Source organism: Phyllobates terribilis, unplaced genomic scaffold (genome assembly GCF_046119375.1).
Source record: "Phyllobates terribilis strain yellow unplaced genomic scaffold, ASM4611937v1 Scaffold_9316__1_contigs__length_16673, whole genome shotgun sequence".
In the NCBI taxonomy this organism is placed as follows: Eukaryota; Metazoa; Chordata; class Amphibia; order Anura; family Dendrobatidae; genus Phyllobates; species Phyllobates terribilis.
The window spans coordinates 1-16,674 of record NW_027372053.1 but is presented as its reverse complement, the minus strand read 5'-3'; the positions used below and the strand labels follow the sequence as shown (position 1 = coordinate 16,674).

The following is a 16,674-nucleotide window of genomic DNA, read 5'->3' as shown; positions in this document are numbered from 1 at the left end:
AAAAATCCATTTAATATATGGTCCCCAGATAGGGGACGTATCAGATATTAAACTGATAAGAACAGATATTACACTTGATCTTAGCCAAAAGGCCGAGAAGCGATAACCAGAATTGGTTTCCGACTACGGTGCCACCCAAGGATTCTGAAAAGTCCATTTGTGGAGATGGCCACCTGGACTCCCGTTAAGAAGACATGCTGTCAACCTCTAGATCCCTCACATGCCTGCACTTTTCGGCTTGCTGCTGCTGCAATCCACGCGTTTTAGATCTGCATAACTCCACCTCTTTTAGCACAGTACCCTCAACCCCCGGCTGTTCCCACCCGCCTCAACACCGTTGGAAGGGAGGAGAACCAATTAAGGCGGGGGGTTGGTGGAACGAGCAGCTGTCTACCCTTAGCTGGAGGGTTGCTGATTAATTACCTCTCCTGCTGCTGCTGCTGCTGGCTGTCCAGCAGCAGACTGAAGGTGGCTGCTGCTGTGCGCAGGTATATAAAGGCTCAGAGCCTATTATGACACGCGCAGCCAGCGTTCCATTGCCACATTCCGTCTACTGCAGGCGGGATACCTGGATGGCTGAATGTCACTGAGAAGCTCACAGAGACCGCCATAAGCAACAGTTTAAAAGAATGCCACAGACTAATCAACCAAACTTTTTGGGTTGGTTTCTCTTTTATAGTCTGCAGGCATTAAATGAAAGAAGTCAGTGTTCCAGCAGAGGGAGACAACGTTTCAGAAAAGGCATTGTAGCAAACCAAAAAAGAAATTTTAAGCGCAGCAGAGTAACCAGCTCACATACCTGTTAGATCAGGTGAGTTTAAAAGGCTGCTGTTGATAACAAGGGCATTTGCTAAATAGATGGTGTGTGTGCAACAATATACTGAAAGGTCAATTATATTGTGCAGCTTATCTCACCACCTGTAGTTATTTAGGTGAAAGCTCCAAAATGCTTGCCTAATATGTCTGTTTGTCCAAAAGGAAGTATAGAGGGAGAGCTAGATAGATAGCATTGCATTACATTAGATTACATGGCAATGCAATGCACAGTTGCTGAAGTTGAACCAAAATGAGCTTGTCATCTGGCTTCTGCAACTTTTAACATGAAAAATCCAATGAGGAGAAGAAAAGCAAAGCCAAAGAGTCCATCCCAAAATCCGACAAACAAGCAAAATGAACAAAAAGCATTGAATTCAATTCTTTCTGATTTTAGAAACTGCATTAAAGAAGGGGTGCACCGGTCCTGGAGATACTGCAATACCAGGTCAATGCGTGGAGTGGACAGAGCAAGCTCTTTTTCCATCTCCCTGTTCTAAAAATCCATTTAATATATGGTCCCCAGATAGGGGACGTATCAGATATTAAACTGATAAGAACAGATTTTTTTTTTTTGTGAAAGCCCGAATTCGTGTACAAAACCCGAGTGCGCTTGAAAAAGTGACAAGTGCCACAAAAAAAGTGCACTAGGATGCTGGTCTTCTTGAAACCCTCTCCAAAAGGAGAAGGGTCCCCCAAACCATTCCCCGTCCCTCCGAGCCAGAAGGCCACAGCGAGGAACAGGGACAAATAGCCACCTCCAACCGAAACCAGAGGCGACCGAATCTTACCCCCAATACCTGCCCGAGTTCTCACCCGAGCAAGGCACTGGGAGCCAAAGACTGTGCTCCCCTCCCGGAAGAGGGGAGCCAACATCGCTCTCCTCCCGAAAGAGGAGAGCCAAGGGGGTTCAGGGGGGAGCGGAACCTGATGGCCACACACTCCCCCCCTAGACCTGCCAAGAGAGGAACCCGTTAGGGAACCGCATCCCGACAAAATCCTAGTAAGGACGTGGACACACGTGAATAAGTGGACACACAGTGACAAAAAAATTAAATAAATAGTGAAGGTTTCACAGTATAATACTGCCCGGACCTTCGACCGGAAATTGAAAATTTCCCCATCCTAAGGCCAGAAGGCCCGGAATAAGGGTGTGTGCGAAGAAAGAAAATTTGAAGTGCTTGTGCAAATGTGCCATAAACTCAAGTGGGGTTCCCAATCCCAGTGAGTTAAGGCACCCCAGGGTCACCACTCCTGGGGCACTTCACACTTCGGGCTTTCGATCTTCCCCGGCCCAATGACGTCGATCCTGGGGGGCCATGCTTTCCACCAGATGACTATATTAGCCACCTGGCGTACTAACAAGCGCCTAAACCCCAGTGTGCAAAATGTATCAATCTACTAGGGCGGCCAACATCCAAAACCGCCTTTTCGAAAGATACTACACTTGATCTTAGCCAAAAGGCCGAGAAGCGATAACCAGAATTGGTTTCCGACTACGGTGCCACCCAAGGATTCTGAAAAGTCCATTTGTGGAGATGGCCACCTGGACTCCCGTTAAGAAGACATGCTGTCAACCTCTAGATCCCTCACATGCCTGCACTTTTCGGCTTGCTGCTGCTGCAATCCACGCGTTTTAGATCTGCATAACTCCACCTCTTTTAGCACAGTACCCTCAACCCCCGGCTGTTCCCACCCGCCTCAACACCGTTGGAAGGGAGGAGAACCAATTAAGGCGGGGGGGGGGTGGAACGAGCAGCTGTCTACCCTTAGCAGGAGGGTTGCTGATTAATTACCTCTTCTGCTGCTGCTGCTGCTGGCTGTCCAGCAGCAGACTGAAGGTGGCTGCTGCTGTGCGCAGGTATATAAAGGCTCAGAGCCTATTATGACACGCGCAGCCAGCGTTCCATTGCCACATTCCGTCTACTGCAGGCGGGATACCTGGATGGCTGAATGTCACTGAGAAGCTCACAGAGACCGCCATAAGCAACAGTTTAAAAGAATGCCACAGACTAATCAACCAAACTTTTTGGGTTGGTTTCTCTTTTATAGTCTGCAGGCATTAAATGAAAGAAGTCAGTGTTCCAGCAGAGGGAGACAACGTTTCAGAAAAGGCATTGTAGCAAACCAAAAAAGAAATTTTAAGCCCAGCAGAGTAACCAGCTCACATACCTGTTAGCTCAGGTGAGTTTAAAAGGCTGCTGTTGATAACAAGGGCATTTGCTAAATAGATGGTGTGTGTGCAACAATATACTGAAAGGTCAATTATATTGTGCAGCTTATCTCACCACCTGTAGTTATTTAGGTGAAAGCTCCAAAATGCTTGCCTAATATGTCTGTTTATCCAAAAGGAAGTATAGAGGGAGGGCTAGATAGATAGCATTGCATTACATTACATTACATGGCAATGCAATGCACAGTTGCTGAAGTTGAACCAAAATGAGCTTGTCATCTGGCTTCTGCAACTTTTAACATGAAAAATCCAATGAGGAGAAGAAAAGCAAAGCCAAAGAGTCCATCCCAAAATCCGACAAACAAGCAAAATGAACAAAAAGCATTGAATTCAATTCTTTCTGATTTTAGAAACTGCATTAAAGAAGGGGTGCACCGGTCCTGGAGATACTGCAATACCAGGTCAATGCGTGGAGTGGACAGAGCAAGCTCTTTTTCCATCTCCCTGTTCTAAAAATCCATTTAATATATGGTCCCCAGATAGGGGACGTATCAGATATTAAACTGATAAGAACAGATATTACACTTGATCTTAGCCAAAAGGCCGAGAAGCGATAACCAGAATTGGTTTCCGACTACGGTGCCACCCAAGGATTCTGAAAAGTCCATTTGTGGAGATGGCCACCTGGACTCCCGTTAAGAAGACATGCTGTCAACCTCTAGATCCCTCACATGCCTGCACTTTTCGGCTTGCTGCTGCTGCAATCCACGCGTTTTAGATCTGCATAACTCCACCTCTTTTAGCACAGTACCCTCAACCCCCGGCTGTTCCCACCCGCCTCAACACCGTTGGAAGGGAGGAGAACCAATTAAGGCGGGGGGGGGGTGGAACGAGCAGCTGTCTACCCTTAGCTGGAGGGTTGCTGATTAATTACCTCTCCTGCTGCTGCTGCTGCTGGCTGTCCAGCAGCAGACTGAAGGTGGCTGCTGCTGTGCGCAGGTATATAAAGGCTCAGAGCCTATTATGACACGCGCAGCCAGCGTTCCATTGCCACATTCCGTCTACTGCAGGCGGGATACCTGGATGGCTGAATGTCACTGAGAAGCTCACAGAGACCGCCATAAGCAACAGTTTAAAAGAATGCCACAGACTAATCAACCAAACTTTTTGGGTTGGTTTCTCTTTTATAGTCTGCAGGCATTAAATGAAAGAAGTCAGTGTTCCAGCAGAGGGAGACAACGTTTCAGAAAAGGCATTGTAGCAAACCAAAAAAGAAATTTTAAGCGCAGCAGAGTAACCAGCTCACATACCTGTTAGATCAGGTGAGTTTAAAAGGCTGCTGTTGATAACAAGGGCATTTGCTAAATAGATGGTGTGTGTGCAACAATATACTGAAAGGTCAATTATATTGTGCAGCTTATCTCACCACCTGTAGTTATTTAGGTGAAAGCTCCAAAATGCTTGCCTAATATGCCTGTTTGTCCAAAAGGAAGTATAGAGGGAGAGCTAGATAGATAGCATTGCATTACATTACATTACATGGCAATGCAATGCACAGTTGCTGAAGTTGAACCAAAATGAGCTTGTCATCTGGCTTCTGCAACTTTTAACATGAAAAATCCAATGAGGAGAAGAAAAGCAAAGCCAAAGAGTCCATCCCAAAATCCGACAAACAAGCAAAATGAACAAAAAGCATTGAATTCAATTCTTTCTGATTTTAGAAACTGCATTAAAGAAGGGGTGCACCGGTCCTGGAGATACTGCAATACCAGGTCAATGCGTGGAGTGGACAGAGCAAGCTCTTTTTCCATCTCCCTGTTCTAAAAATCCATTTAATATATGGTCCCCAGATAGGGGACGTATCAGATATTAAACTGATAAGAACAGATACTACACTTGATCTTAGCCAAAAGGCCGAGAAGCGATAACCAGAATTGGTTTCCGACTACGGTGCCACCCAAGGATTCTGAAAAGTCCATTTGTGGAGATGGCCACCTGGACTCCCGTTAAGAAGACATGCTGTCAACCTCTAGATCCCTCACATGCCTGCACTTTTCGGCTTGCTGCTGCTGCAATCCACGCGTTTTAGATCTGCATAACTCCACCTCTTTTAGCACAGTACCCTCAACCCCCGGCTGTTCCCACCCGCCTCAACACCGTTGGAAGGGAGGAGAACCAATTAAGGCGGGGGGGGGGGTGGAACGAGCAGCTGTCTACCCTTAGCAGGAGGGTTGCTGATTAATTACCTCTCCTGCTGCTGCTGCTGCTGGCTGTCCAGCAGCAGACTGAAGGTGGCTGCTGCTGTGCGCAGGTATATAAAGGCTCAGAGCCTATTATGACACGCGCAGCCAGCGTTCCATTGCCACATTCCGTCTACTGCAGGCGGGATACCTGGATGGCTGAATGTCACTGAGAAGCTCACAGAGACCGCCATAAGCAACAGTTTAAAAGAATGCCACAGACTAATCAACCAAACTTTTTGGGTTGGTTTCTCTTTTATAGTCTGCAGGCATTAAATGAAAGAAGTCAGTGTTCCAGCAGAGGGAGACAACGTTTCAGAAAAGGCATTGTAGCAAACCAAAAAAGAAATTTTATGCGCAGCAGAGTAACCAGCTCACATACCTGTTAGCTCAGGTGAGTTTAAAAGGCTGCTGTTGATAACAAGGGCATTTGCTAAATAGATGGTGTGTGTGCAACAATATACTGAAAGGTCAATTATATTGTGCAGCTTATCTCACCACCTGTAGTTATTTAGGTGAAAGCTCCAAAATGCTTGCCTAATATGTCTGTTTATCCAAAAGGAAGTATAGAGGGAGAGCTAGATAGATAGCATTGCATTACATTACATTACATGGCAATGCAATGCACAGTTGCTGAAGTTGAACCAAAATGAGCTTGTCATCTGGCTTCTGCAACTTTTAACATGAAAAATCCAATGAGGAGAAGAAAAGCAAAGCCAAAGAGTCCATCCCAAAATCCGACAAACAAGCAAAATGAACAAAAAGCATTGAATTCAATTCTTTCTGATTTTAGAAACTGCATTAAAGAAGGGGTGCACCGGTCCTGGAGATACTGCAATACCAGGTCAATGCGTGGAGTGGACAGAGCAAGCTCTTTTTCCATCTCCCTGTTCTAAAAATCCATTTAATATATGGTCCCCAGATAGGGGACGTATCAGATATTAAACTGATAAGAACAGATACTACACTTGATCTTAGCCAAAAGGCCGAGAAGCGATAACCAGAATTGGTTTCCGACTACGGTGCCACCCAAGGATTCTGAAAAGTCCATTTGTGGAGATGGCCACCTGGACTCCCGTTAAGAAGACATGCTGTCAACCTCTAGATCCCTCACATGCCTGCACTTTTCGGCTTGCTGCTGCTGCAATCCACGCGTTTTAGATCTGCATAACTCCACCTCTTTTAGCACAGTACCCTCAACCCCCGGCTGTTCCCACCCGCCTCAACACCGTTGGAAGGGAGGAGAACCAATTAAGGCGGGGGGGGGGGTGGAACGAGCAGCTGTCTACCCTTAGCAGGAGGGTTGCTGATTAATTACCTCTCCTGCTGCTGCTGCTGCTGGCTGTCCAGCAGCAGACTGAAGGTGGCTGCTGCTGTGCGCAGGTATATAAAGGCTCAGAGCCTATTATGACACGCGCAGCCAGCGTTCCATTGCCACATTCCGTCTACTGCAGGCGGGATACCTGGATGGCTGAATGTCACTGAGAAGCTCACAGAGACCGCCATAAGCAACAGTTAAAAGAATGCCACAGACTAATCAACCAAGTTTTTGGGTTGGTTTCTCTTTTATAGTCTGCAGGCATTAAATGAAAGAAGTCAGTGTTCCAGCAGAGGGAGACAACGTTTCAGAAAAGGCATTGTAGCAAACCCAAAAAAGAAAATTTTAAGCGCAGCAGAGTAACCAGCTCACATACCTGTTAGCTCAGGTGAGTTTAAAGGCTGCTGTTGATAACAAGGGCATTTGCTAAATAGATGGTGTGTGTGCAACAATATACTGAAAGGTCAATTATATTGTGCAGCTTATCTCACCACCTGTAGTTATTTAGGTGAAAGCTCCAAAATGCTTGCCTAATATGTCTGTTTATCCAAAAGGAAGTATAGAGGGAGAGCTAGATAGATAGCATTGCATTACATTACATTACATGGCAATGCAATGCACAGTTGCTGAAGTTGAACCAAAATGAGCTTGTCATCTGGCTTCTGCAACTTTTAACATGAAAAATCCAATGAGGAGAAGAAAAGCAAAGCCAAAGAGTCCATCCCAAAATCCGACAAACAAGCAAAATGAACAAAAGCATTGAATTCAATTCTTTCTGATTTTAGAAACTGCATTAAAGAAGGGGTGCACCGGTCTGGAGATACTGCAATACCAGGTCAATGCGTGGAGTGGACAGAGCAAGCTCTTTTTCCATCTCCCTGTTCTAAAAATCCATTTAATATATGGTCCCCAGATAGGGGACGTATCAGATATTAAACTGATAAGAACAGATACTACACTTGATCTTAGCCAAAAGGCCGAGAAGCGATAACCAGAATTGGTTTCCGACTACGGTGCCACCCAAGGATTCTGAAAAGTCCATTTGTGGAGATGGCCACCTGGACTCCCGTTAAGAAGACATGCTGTCAACCTCTAGATCCTCACATGCCTGCACTTTTCGCTTGCTGCTGCTGCAATCCACGCGTTTAGATTTGCATAACTCCACCTCTTTTAGCACAGTACCCTCAACCCCCGGCTGTTCCCACCCGCCTCAACACCGTTGGAAGGGAGGGAGAAACCAATTAAGGCGGGGGGGGGGGTGGAACGAGCAGCTGTCTACCCTTAGCAGGAGGGTTGCTGATTAATTACCTCTCCTGCTGCTGCTGCTGCTGGCTGTCCAGCAGCAGACTGAAGGTGGCTGCTGCTGTGCGCAGGTATATAAAGGCTCAGAGCCTATTATGACACGCGCAGCCAGCGTTCCATTGCCACATTCCGTCTACTGCAGGCGGGATACCTGGATGGCTGAATGTCACTGAGAAGCTCACAGAGACCGCCATAAGCAACAGTTTAAAAGAATGCCACAGACTAATCAACCAAACTTTTTGGGTTGGTTTCTCTTTTATAGTCTGCAGGCATTAAATGAAAGAAGTCAGTGTTCCAGCAGAGGGAGACAACGTTTCAGAAAAGGCATTGTAGCAAACCAAAAAAGAAATTTTAAGCGCAGCAGAGTAACCAGCTCACATACCTGTTAGCTCAGGTGAGTTTAAAAGGCTGCTGTTGATAACAAGGGCATTTGCTAAATAGATGGTGTGTGTGCAACAATATACTGAAAGGTCAATTATATTGTGCAGCTTATCTCACCACCTGTAGTTATTTAGGTGAAAGCTCCAAAATGCTTGCCTAATATGTCTGTTTATCCAAAAGGAAGTATAGAGGGAGAGCTAGATAGATAGCATTGCATTACATTACATTACATGGCAATGCAATGCACAGTTGCTGAAGTTGAACCAAAATGAGCTTGTCATCTGGCTTCTGCAACTTTTAACATGAAAAATCCAATGAGGAGAAGAAAAGCAAAGCCAAAAGAGTCCATCCCAAAATCCGACAAACAAGCAAAATGAACAAAAGCATTGAATTCAATTCTTTCTGATTTTAGAAACTGCATTAAGAAGGGGTGCACCGGTCCTGGAGATACTGCAATACCAGGTCAATGCGTGGAGTGGACAGAGCAAGCTCTTTTTCCATCTCCCTGTTCTAAAAATCCATTTAATATATGGTCCCCAGATAGGGGACGTATCAGATATTAAACTGATAAGAACAGATACTACACTTGATCTTAGCCAAAAGGCCGAGAAGCGATACCAGAATTGGTTACCGACTACGGTGCCACCCAAGGATTCTGAAAAGTCCATTTGTGGAGATGGCCACCTGGACTCCCGTTAAGAAGGACATGCTGTCAACCTCTAGATCCCTCACATGCCTGCACTTTTCGGCTTGCTGCTGCTGCAATCCACGCGTTTTAGATCTGCATAACTCCACCTCTTTTAGCACAGTACCCTCAACCCCGGCTGTTCCCACCCGCCTCAACACCGTTGGAAGGGAGGAGAACCAATTAAGGCGGGGGGGGGGTGGAACGAGCAGCTGTCTACCCTTAGCAGGAGGGTTGCTGATTAATTACCTCTCCTGCTGCTGCTGCTGCTGGCTGTCCAGCAGCAGACTGAAGGTGGCTGCTGCTGTGCGCAGGTATATAAAGGCTCAGAGCCTATTATGACACGCGCAGCCAGCGTTCCATTGCCACATTCCGTCTACTGCAGGCGGGATACCTGCATGGCTGAATGTCACTGAGAAGCTCACAGAGACCGCCATAAGCAACAGTTTAAAAGAATGCCACAGACTAATCAACCAAACTTTTTGGGTTGGTTTCTCTTTTATAGTCTGCAGGCATTAAATGAAAGAAGTCAGTGTTCCAGCAGAGGGAGACAACGTTTCAGAAAAGGCATTGTAGCAAACCAAAAAAGAAATTTTAAGCGCAGCAGAGTAACCAGCTCACATACCTGTTAGCTCAGGTGAGTTTAAAAGGCTGCTGTTGATAACAAGGGCATTTGCTAAATAGATGGTGTGTGTGCAACAATATACTGAAAGGTCAATTATATTGTGCAGCTTATCTCACCACCTGTAGTTATTTAGGTGAAAGCTCCAAAATGCTTGCCTAATATGTCTGTTTATCCAAAAGGAAGTATAGAGGGAGAGCTAGATAGATAGCATTGCATTACATTACATTACATGGCAATGCAATGCACAGTTGCTGAAGTTGAACCAAAATGAGCTTGTCATCTGGCTTCTGCAACTTTTAACATGAAAAATCCAATGAGGAGAAGAAAAGCAAAGCCAAAGAGTCCATCCCAAAATCCGACAAACAAGCAAAATGAACAAAAAGCATTGAATTCAATTCTTTCTGATTTTAGAAACTGCATTAAAGAAGGGGTGCACCGGTCCTGGAGATACTGCAATACCAGGTCAATGCGTGGAGTGGACAGAGCAAGCTCTTTTTCCATCTCCCTGTTCTAAAAATCCATTTAATATATGGTCCCCAGATAGGGGACGTATCAGATATTAAGCTGATAAGAACAGATACTACACTTGATCTTAGCCAAAAGGCCGAGAAGCGATAACCAGAATTGGTTTCCGACTACGGTGCCACCCAAGGATTCTGAAAAGTCCATTTGTGGAGATGGCCACCTGGACTCCCGTTAAGAAGACATGCTGTCAACCTCTAGATCCCTCACATGCCTGCACTTTTCGGCTTGCTGCTGCTGCAATCCACGCGTTTTAGATCTGCATAACTCCACCTCTTTTAGCACAGTACCCTCAACCCCCGGCTGTTCCCACCCGCCTCAACACCGTTGGAAGGGAGGAGAACCAATTAAGGCGGGGGGGGGGTGGAACGAGCAGCTGTCTACCCTTAGCAGGAGGGTTGCTGATTAATTACCTCTCCTGCTGCTGCTGCTGCTGGCTGTCCAGCAGCAGACTGAAGGTGGCTGCTGCTGTGCGCAGGTATATAAAGGCTCAGAGCCTATTATGACACGCGCAGCCAGCGTTCCATTGCCACATTCCGTCTACTGCAGGCGGGATACCTGCATGGCTGAATGTCACTGAGAAGCTCACAGAGACCGCCATAAGCAACAGTTTAAAAGAATGCCACAGACTAATCAACCAAACTTTTTGGGTTGGTTTCTCTTTTATAGTCTGCAGGCATTAAATGAAAGAAGTCAGTGTTCCAGCAGAGGGAGACAACGTTTCAGAAAAGGCGTTGTAGCAAACCAAAAAAGAAATTTTAAGCGCAGCAGAGTAACCAGCTCACATACCTGTTAGCTCAGGTGAGTTTAAAAGGCTGCTGTTGATAACAAGGGCATTTGCTAAATAGATGGTGTGTGTGCAACAATATACTGAAAGGTCAATTATATTGTGCAGCTTATCTCACCACCTGTAGTTATTTAGGTGAAAGCTCCAAAATGCTTGCCTAATATGTCTGTTTATCCAAAAGGAAGTATAGAGGGAGAGCTAGATAGATAGCATTGCATTACATTACATTACATGGCAATGCAATGCACAGTTGCTGAAGTTGAACCAAAATGAGCTTGTCATCTGGCTTCTGCAACTTTTAACATGAAAAATCCAATGAGGAGAAGAAAAGCAAAGCCAAAGAGTCCATCCCAAAATCCGACAAACAAGCAAAATGAACAAAAAGCATTGAATTCAATTCTTTCTGATTTTAGAAACTGCATTAAAGAAGGGGTGCACCGGTCCTGGAGATACTGCAATAAAAGGTCAATGCGTGGAGTGGACAGAGCAAGCTCTTTTTCCATCTCCCTGTTCTAAAAATCCATTTAATATATGGTCCCCAGATAGGGGATGTATCAGATATTAAACTGATAAGAACAGATACTACACTTGATCTTAGCCAAAAGGCCGAGAAGCGATAACCAGAATTGGTTTACGACTACGGTGCCACCCAAGGATTCTGAAAAGTCCATTTGTGGAGATGGCCACCTGGACTCCCGTTAAGAAGACATGCTGTCAACCTCTAGATCCCTCACATGCCTGCACTTTTCGGCTTGCTGCTGCTGCAATCCACGCGTTTTAGATCTGCATAACTCCACCTCTTTTAGCACAGTACCCTCAACCCCCGGCTGTTCCCACCCGCCTCAATACCGTTGGAAGGGAGGAGAACCAATTAAGGCGGGGGGGGGGTGGAACGAGCAGCTGTCTACCCTTAGCAGGAGGGTTGCTGATTAATTACCTCTCCTGCTGCTGCTGCTGCTGGCTGTCCAGCAGCAGACTGAAGGTGGCTGCTGCTGTGCGCAGGTATATAAAGGCTCAGAGCCTATTATGACACGCGCAGCCAGCGTTCCATTGCCACATTCCGTCTACTGCAGGCGGGATACCTGCATGGCTGAATGTCACTGAGAAGCTCACAGAGACCGCCATAAGCAACAGTTTAAAAGAATGCCACAGACTAATCAACCAAACTTTTTGGGTTGGTTTCTCTTTTATAGTCTGCAGGCATTAAATGAAAGAAGTCAGTGTTCCAGCAGAGGGAGACAACGTTTCAGAAAAGGCATTGTAGCAAACCAAAAAAGAAATTTTAAGCGCAGCAGAGTAACCAGCTCACATACCTGTTAGCTCAGGTGAGTTTAAAAGGCTGCTGTTGATAACAAGGGCATTTGCTAAATAGATGGTGTGTGTGCAACAATATACTGAAAGGTCAATTATATTGTGCAGCTTATCTCACCACCTGTAGTTATTTAGGTGAAAGCTCCAAAATGCTTGCCTAATATGTCTGTTTATCCAAAAGGAAGTATAGAGGGAGAGCTAGATAGATAGCATTGCATTACATTACATTACATGGCAATGCAATGCACAGTTGCTGAAGTTGAACCAAAATGAGCTTGTCATCTGGCTTCTGCAACTTTTAACATGAAAAATCCAATGAGGAGAAGAAAAGCAAAGCCAAAGAGTCCATCCCAAAATCCGACAAACAAGCAAAATGAACAAAAAGCATTGAATTCAATTCTTTCTGATTTTAGAAACTGCATTAAAGAAGGGGTGCACCGGTCCTGGAGATACTGCAATACCAGGTCAATGCGTGGAGTGGACAGAGCAAGCTCTTTTTCCATCTCCCTGTTCTAAAAATCCATTTAATATATGGTCCCCAGATAGGGGATGTATCAGATATTAAACTGATAAGAACAGATACTACACTTGATCTTAGCCAAAAGGCCGAGAAGCGATAACCAGAATTGGTTTACGACTACGGTGCCACCCAAGGATTCTGAAAAGTCCATTTGTGGAGATGGCCACCTGGACTCCCGTTAAGAAGACATGCTGTCAACCTCTAGATCCCTCACATGCCTGCACTTTTCGGCTTGCTGCTGCTGCAATCCACGCGTTTTAGATCTGCATAACTCCACCTCTTTTAGCACAGTACCCTCAACCCCCGGCTGTTCCCACCCGCCTCAACACCGTTGGAAGGGAGGAGAACCAATTAAGGCGGGGGGGGGGGTGGAACGAGCAGCTGTCTACCCTTAGCAGGAGGGTTGCTGATTAATTACCTCTCCTGCTGCTGCTGCTGCTGGCTGTCCAGCAGCAGACTGAAGGTGGCTGCTGCTGTGCGCAGGTATATAAAGGCTCAGAGCCTATTATGACACGCGCAGCCAGCGTTCCATTGCCACATTCCGTCTACTGCAGGCGGGATACCTGGATGGCTGAATGTCACTGAGAAGCTCACAGAGACCGCCATAAGCAACAGTTTAAAAGAATGCCACAGACTAATCAACCAAACTTTTTGGGTTGGTTTCTCTTTTATAGTCTGCAGGCATTAAATGAAAGAAGTCAGTGTTCCAGCAGAGGGAGACAACGTTTCAGAAAAGGCATTGTAGCAAACCAAAAAAGAAATTTTAAGCGCAGCAGAGTAACCAGCTCACATACCTGTTAGCTCAGGTGAGTTTAAAAGGCTGCTGTTGATAACAAGGGCATTTGCTAAATAGATGGTGTGTGTGCAACAATATACTGAAAGGTCAATTATATTGTGCAGCTTATCTCACCACCTGTAGTTATTTAGGTGAAAGCTCCAAAATGCTTGCCTAATATGTCTGTTTATCCAAAAGGAAGTATAGAGGGAGAGCTAGATAGATAGCATTGCATTACATTACATTACATGGCAATGCAATGCACAGTTGCTGAAGTTGAACCAAAATGAGCTTGTCATCTGGCTTCTGCAACTTTTAACATGAAAAATCCAATGAGGAGAAGAAAAGCAAAGCCAAAGAGTCCATCCCAAAATCCGACAAACAAGCAAAATGAACAAAAAGCATTGAATTCAATTCTTTCTGATTTTAGAAACTGCATTAAAGAAGGGGTGCACCGGTCCTGGAGATACTGCAATACCAGGTCAATGCGTGGAGTGGACAGAGCAAGCTCTTTTTCCATCTTCCTGTTCTAAAAATCCATTTAATATATGGTCCCCAGATAGGGGACGTATCAGATATTAAACTGATAAGAACAGATACTACACTTGATCTTAGCCAAAAGGCCGAGAAGCGATAACCAGAATTGGTTTCCGACTACGGTGCCACCCAAGGATTCTGAAAAGTCCATTTGTGGAGATGGCCACCTGGACTCCCGTTAAGAAGACATGCTGTCAACCTCTAGATCCCTCACATGCCTGCACTTTTCGGCTTGCTGCTGCTGCAATCCACGCGTTTTAGATCTGCATAACTCCACCTCTTTTAGCACAGTACCCTCAACCCCCGGCTGTTCCCACCCGCCTCAACACCGTTGGAAGGGAGGAGAACCAATTAAGGCGGGGGGGGGGTGGAACGAGCAGCTGTCTACCCTTAGCAGGAGGGTTGCTGATTAATTACCTCTCCTGCTGCTGCTGCTGCTGGCTGTCCAGCAGCAGACTGAAGGTGGCTGCTGCTGTGCGCAGGTATATAAAGGCTCAGAGCCTATTATGACACGCGCAGCCAGCGTTCCATTGCCACATTCCGTCTACTGCAGGCGGGATACCTGCATGGCTGAATGTCACTGAGAAGCTCACAGAGACCGCCATAAGCAACAGTTTAAAAGAATGCCACAGACTAATCAACCAAACTTTTTGGGTTGGTTTCTCTTTTATAGTCTGCAGGCATTAAATGAAAGAAGTCAGTGTTCCAGCAGAGGGAGACAACGTTTCAGAAAAGGCATTGTAGCAAACCAAAAAATAAATTTTAAGCGCAGCAGAGTAACCAGCTCACATACCTGTTAGCTCAGGTGAGTTTAAAAGGCTGCTGTTGATAACAAGGGCATTTGCTAAATAGATGGTGTGTGTGCAACAATATACTGAAAGGTCAATTATATTGTGCAGCTTATCTCACCACCTGTAGTTATTTAGGTGAAAGCTCCAAAATGCTTGCCTAATATGTCTGTTTATCCAAAAGGAAGTATAGAGGGAGAGCTAGATAGATAGCATTGCATTACATTACATTACATGGCAATGCAATGCACAGTTGCTGAAGTTGAACCAAAATGAGCTTGTCATCTGGCTTCTGCAACTTTTAACATGAAAAATCCAATGAGGAGAAGAAAAGCAAAGCCAAAGAGTCCATCCCAAAATCCGACAAACAAGCAAAATGAACAAAAAGCATTGAATTCAATTCTTTCTGATTTTAGAAACTGCATTAAAGAAGGGGTGCACCGGTCCTGGAGATACTGCAATACCAGGTCAATGCGTGGAGTGGACAGAGCAAGCTCTTTTTCCATCTCCCTGTTCTAAAAATCCATTTAATATATGGTCCCCAGATAGGGGATGTATCAGATATTAAACTGATAAGAACAGATACTACACTTGATCTTAGCCAAAAGGCCGAGAAGCGATAACCAGAATTGGTTTACGACTACGGTGCCACCCAAGGATTCTGAAAAGTCCATTTGTGGAGATGGCCACCTGGACTCCCGTTAAGAAGACATGCTGTCAACCTCTAGATCCCTCACATGCCTGCACTTTTCGGCTTGCTGCTGCTGCAATCCACGCGTTTTAGATCTGCATAACTCCACCTCTTTTAGCACAGTACCCTCAACCCCCGGCTGTTCCCACCCGCCTCAACACCGTTGGAAGGGAGGAGAACCAATTAAGGCGGGGGGGGGGTGGAACGAGCAGCTGTCTACCCTTAGCAGGAGGGTTGCTGATTAATTACCTCTCCTGCTGCTGCTGCTGCTGGCTGTCCAGCAGCAGACTGAAGGTGGCTGCTGCTGTGCGCAGGTATATAAAGGCTCAGAGCCTATTATGACACGCGCAGCCAGCGTTCCATTGCCACATTCCGTCTACTGCAGGCGGGATACCTGGATGGCTGAATGTCACTGAGAAGCTCACAGAGACCGCCATAAGCAACAGTTTAAAAGAATGCCACAGACTAATCAACCAAACTTTTTGGGTTGGTTTCTCTTTTATAGTCTGCAGGCATTAAATGAAAGAAGTCAGTGTTCCAGCAGAGGGAGACAACGTTTCAGAAAAGGCATTGTAGCAAACCAAAAAAGAAATTTTAAGCGCAGCAGAGTAACCAGCTCACATACCTGTTAGCTCAGGTGAGTTTAAAAGGCTGCTGTTGATAACAAGGGCATTTGCTAAATAGATGGTGTGTGTGCAACAATATACTGAAAGGTCAATTATATTGTGCAGCTTATCTCACCACCTGTAGTTATTTAGGTGAAAGCTCCAAAATGCTTGCCTAATATGTCTGTTTATCCAAAAGGAAGTATAGAGGGAGAGCTAGATAGATAGCATTGCATTACATTACATTACATGGCAATGCAATGCACAGTTGCTGAAGTTGAACCAAAATGAGCTTGTCATCTGGCTTCTGCAACTTTTAACATGAAAAATCCAATGAGGAGAAGAAAAGCAAAGCCAAAGAGTCCATCCCAAAATCCGACAAACAAGCAAAATGAACAAAAAGCATTGAATTCAATTCTTTCTGATTTTAGAAACTGCATTAAAGAAGGGGTGCACCGGTCCTGGAGATACTGCAATACCAGGTCAATGCGTGGAGTGGACAGAGCAAGCTCTTTTTCCATCTCCCTGTTCTAAAAATCCATTTAATATATGGTCCCCAGATAGGGGACGTATCAGATATTAAACTGATAAGAACAGATAC

The 16,674-nt window shown here is 45.4% G+C and overlaps 10 non-coding genes and 4 pseudogenes across 10 annotated transcripts; all 14 read right to left on the bottom strand.

Moving 5' to 3' along the window:
- Positions 1 to 104, bottom strand: LOC141252721 (U2 spliceosomal RNA; annotated as a pseudogene; the record flags this gene model as incomplete).
- A 1,120-nt stretch (positions 105 to 1,224) lies between these two features.
- Positions 1,225 to 1,402, bottom strand: LOC141252722 (U2 spliceosomal RNA; annotated as a pseudogene).
- Positions 1,403 to 2,198: 796 nt separating this feature from the next.
- Positions 2,199 to 2,290, bottom strand: LOC141252723 (U2 spliceosomal RNA; annotated as a pseudogene).
- Positions 2,291 to 3,410: 1,120 nt separating this feature from the next.
- LOC141252716 (U2 spliceosomal RNA) lies at positions 3,411 to 3,601 on the bottom strand. Its single transcript, XR_012314045.1, has one exon. It is a non-coding gene; the product is annotated as a U2 spliceosomal RNA (small nuclear RNA).
- A 1,120-nt stretch (positions 3,602 to 4,721) lies between these two features.
- Positions 4,722 to 4,912, bottom strand: LOC141252725 (U2 spliceosomal RNA). Its single transcript, XR_012314050.1, has one exon. It is a non-coding gene; the product is annotated as a U2 spliceosomal RNA (small nuclear RNA).
- Positions 4,913 to 6,033: 1,121 nt separating this feature from the next.
- LOC141252724 (U2 spliceosomal RNA) lies at positions 6,034 to 6,224 on the bottom strand. The gene has a single exon (XR_012314049.1). It is a non-coding gene; the product is annotated as a U2 spliceosomal RNA (small nuclear RNA).
- Positions 6,225 to 7,343: 1,119 nt separating this feature from the next.
- On the bottom strand, positions 7,344 to 7,533 carry LOC141252718 (U2 spliceosomal RNA). Its single transcript, XR_012314047.1, has one exon. It is a non-coding gene; the product is annotated as a U2 spliceosomal RNA (small nuclear RNA).
- Positions 7,534 to 8,652: 1,119 nt separating this feature from the next.
- Positions 8,653 to 8,843, bottom strand: LOC141252714 (U2 spliceosomal RNA). The gene has a single exon (XR_012314043.1). It is a non-coding gene; the product is annotated as a U2 spliceosomal RNA (small nuclear RNA).
- A 1,119-nt stretch (positions 8,844 to 9,962) lies between these two features.
- LOC141252726 (U2 spliceosomal RNA) lies at positions 9,963 to 10,153 on the bottom strand. The gene has a single exon (XR_012314051.1). It is a non-coding gene; the product is annotated as a U2 spliceosomal RNA (small nuclear RNA).
- Positions 10,154 to 11,273: 1,120 nt separating this feature from the next.
- On the bottom strand, positions 11,274 to 11,464 carry LOC141252719 (U2 spliceosomal RNA). The gene has a single exon (XR_012314048.1). It is a non-coding gene; the product is annotated as a U2 spliceosomal RNA (small nuclear RNA).
- A 1,120-nt stretch (positions 11,465 to 12,584) lies between these two features.
- Positions 12,585 to 12,775, bottom strand: LOC141252715 (U2 spliceosomal RNA). Its single transcript, XR_012314044.1, has one exon. It is a non-coding gene; the product is annotated as a U2 spliceosomal RNA (small nuclear RNA).
- A 1,121-nt stretch (positions 12,776 to 13,896) lies between these two features.
- Positions 13,897 to 14,087, bottom strand: LOC141252717 (U2 spliceosomal RNA). Its single transcript, XR_012314046.1, has one exon. It is a non-coding gene; the product is annotated as a U2 spliceosomal RNA (small nuclear RNA).
- Positions 14,088 to 15,207: 1,120 nt separating this feature from the next.
- LOC141252727 (U2 spliceosomal RNA) lies at positions 15,208 to 15,398 on the bottom strand. Its single transcript, XR_012314052.1, has one exon. It is a non-coding gene; the product is annotated as a U2 spliceosomal RNA (small nuclear RNA).
- A 1,120-nt stretch (positions 15,399 to 16,518) lies between these two features.
- Positions 16,519 to 16,674, bottom strand: LOC141252720 (U2 spliceosomal RNA; annotated as a pseudogene; the record flags this gene model as incomplete).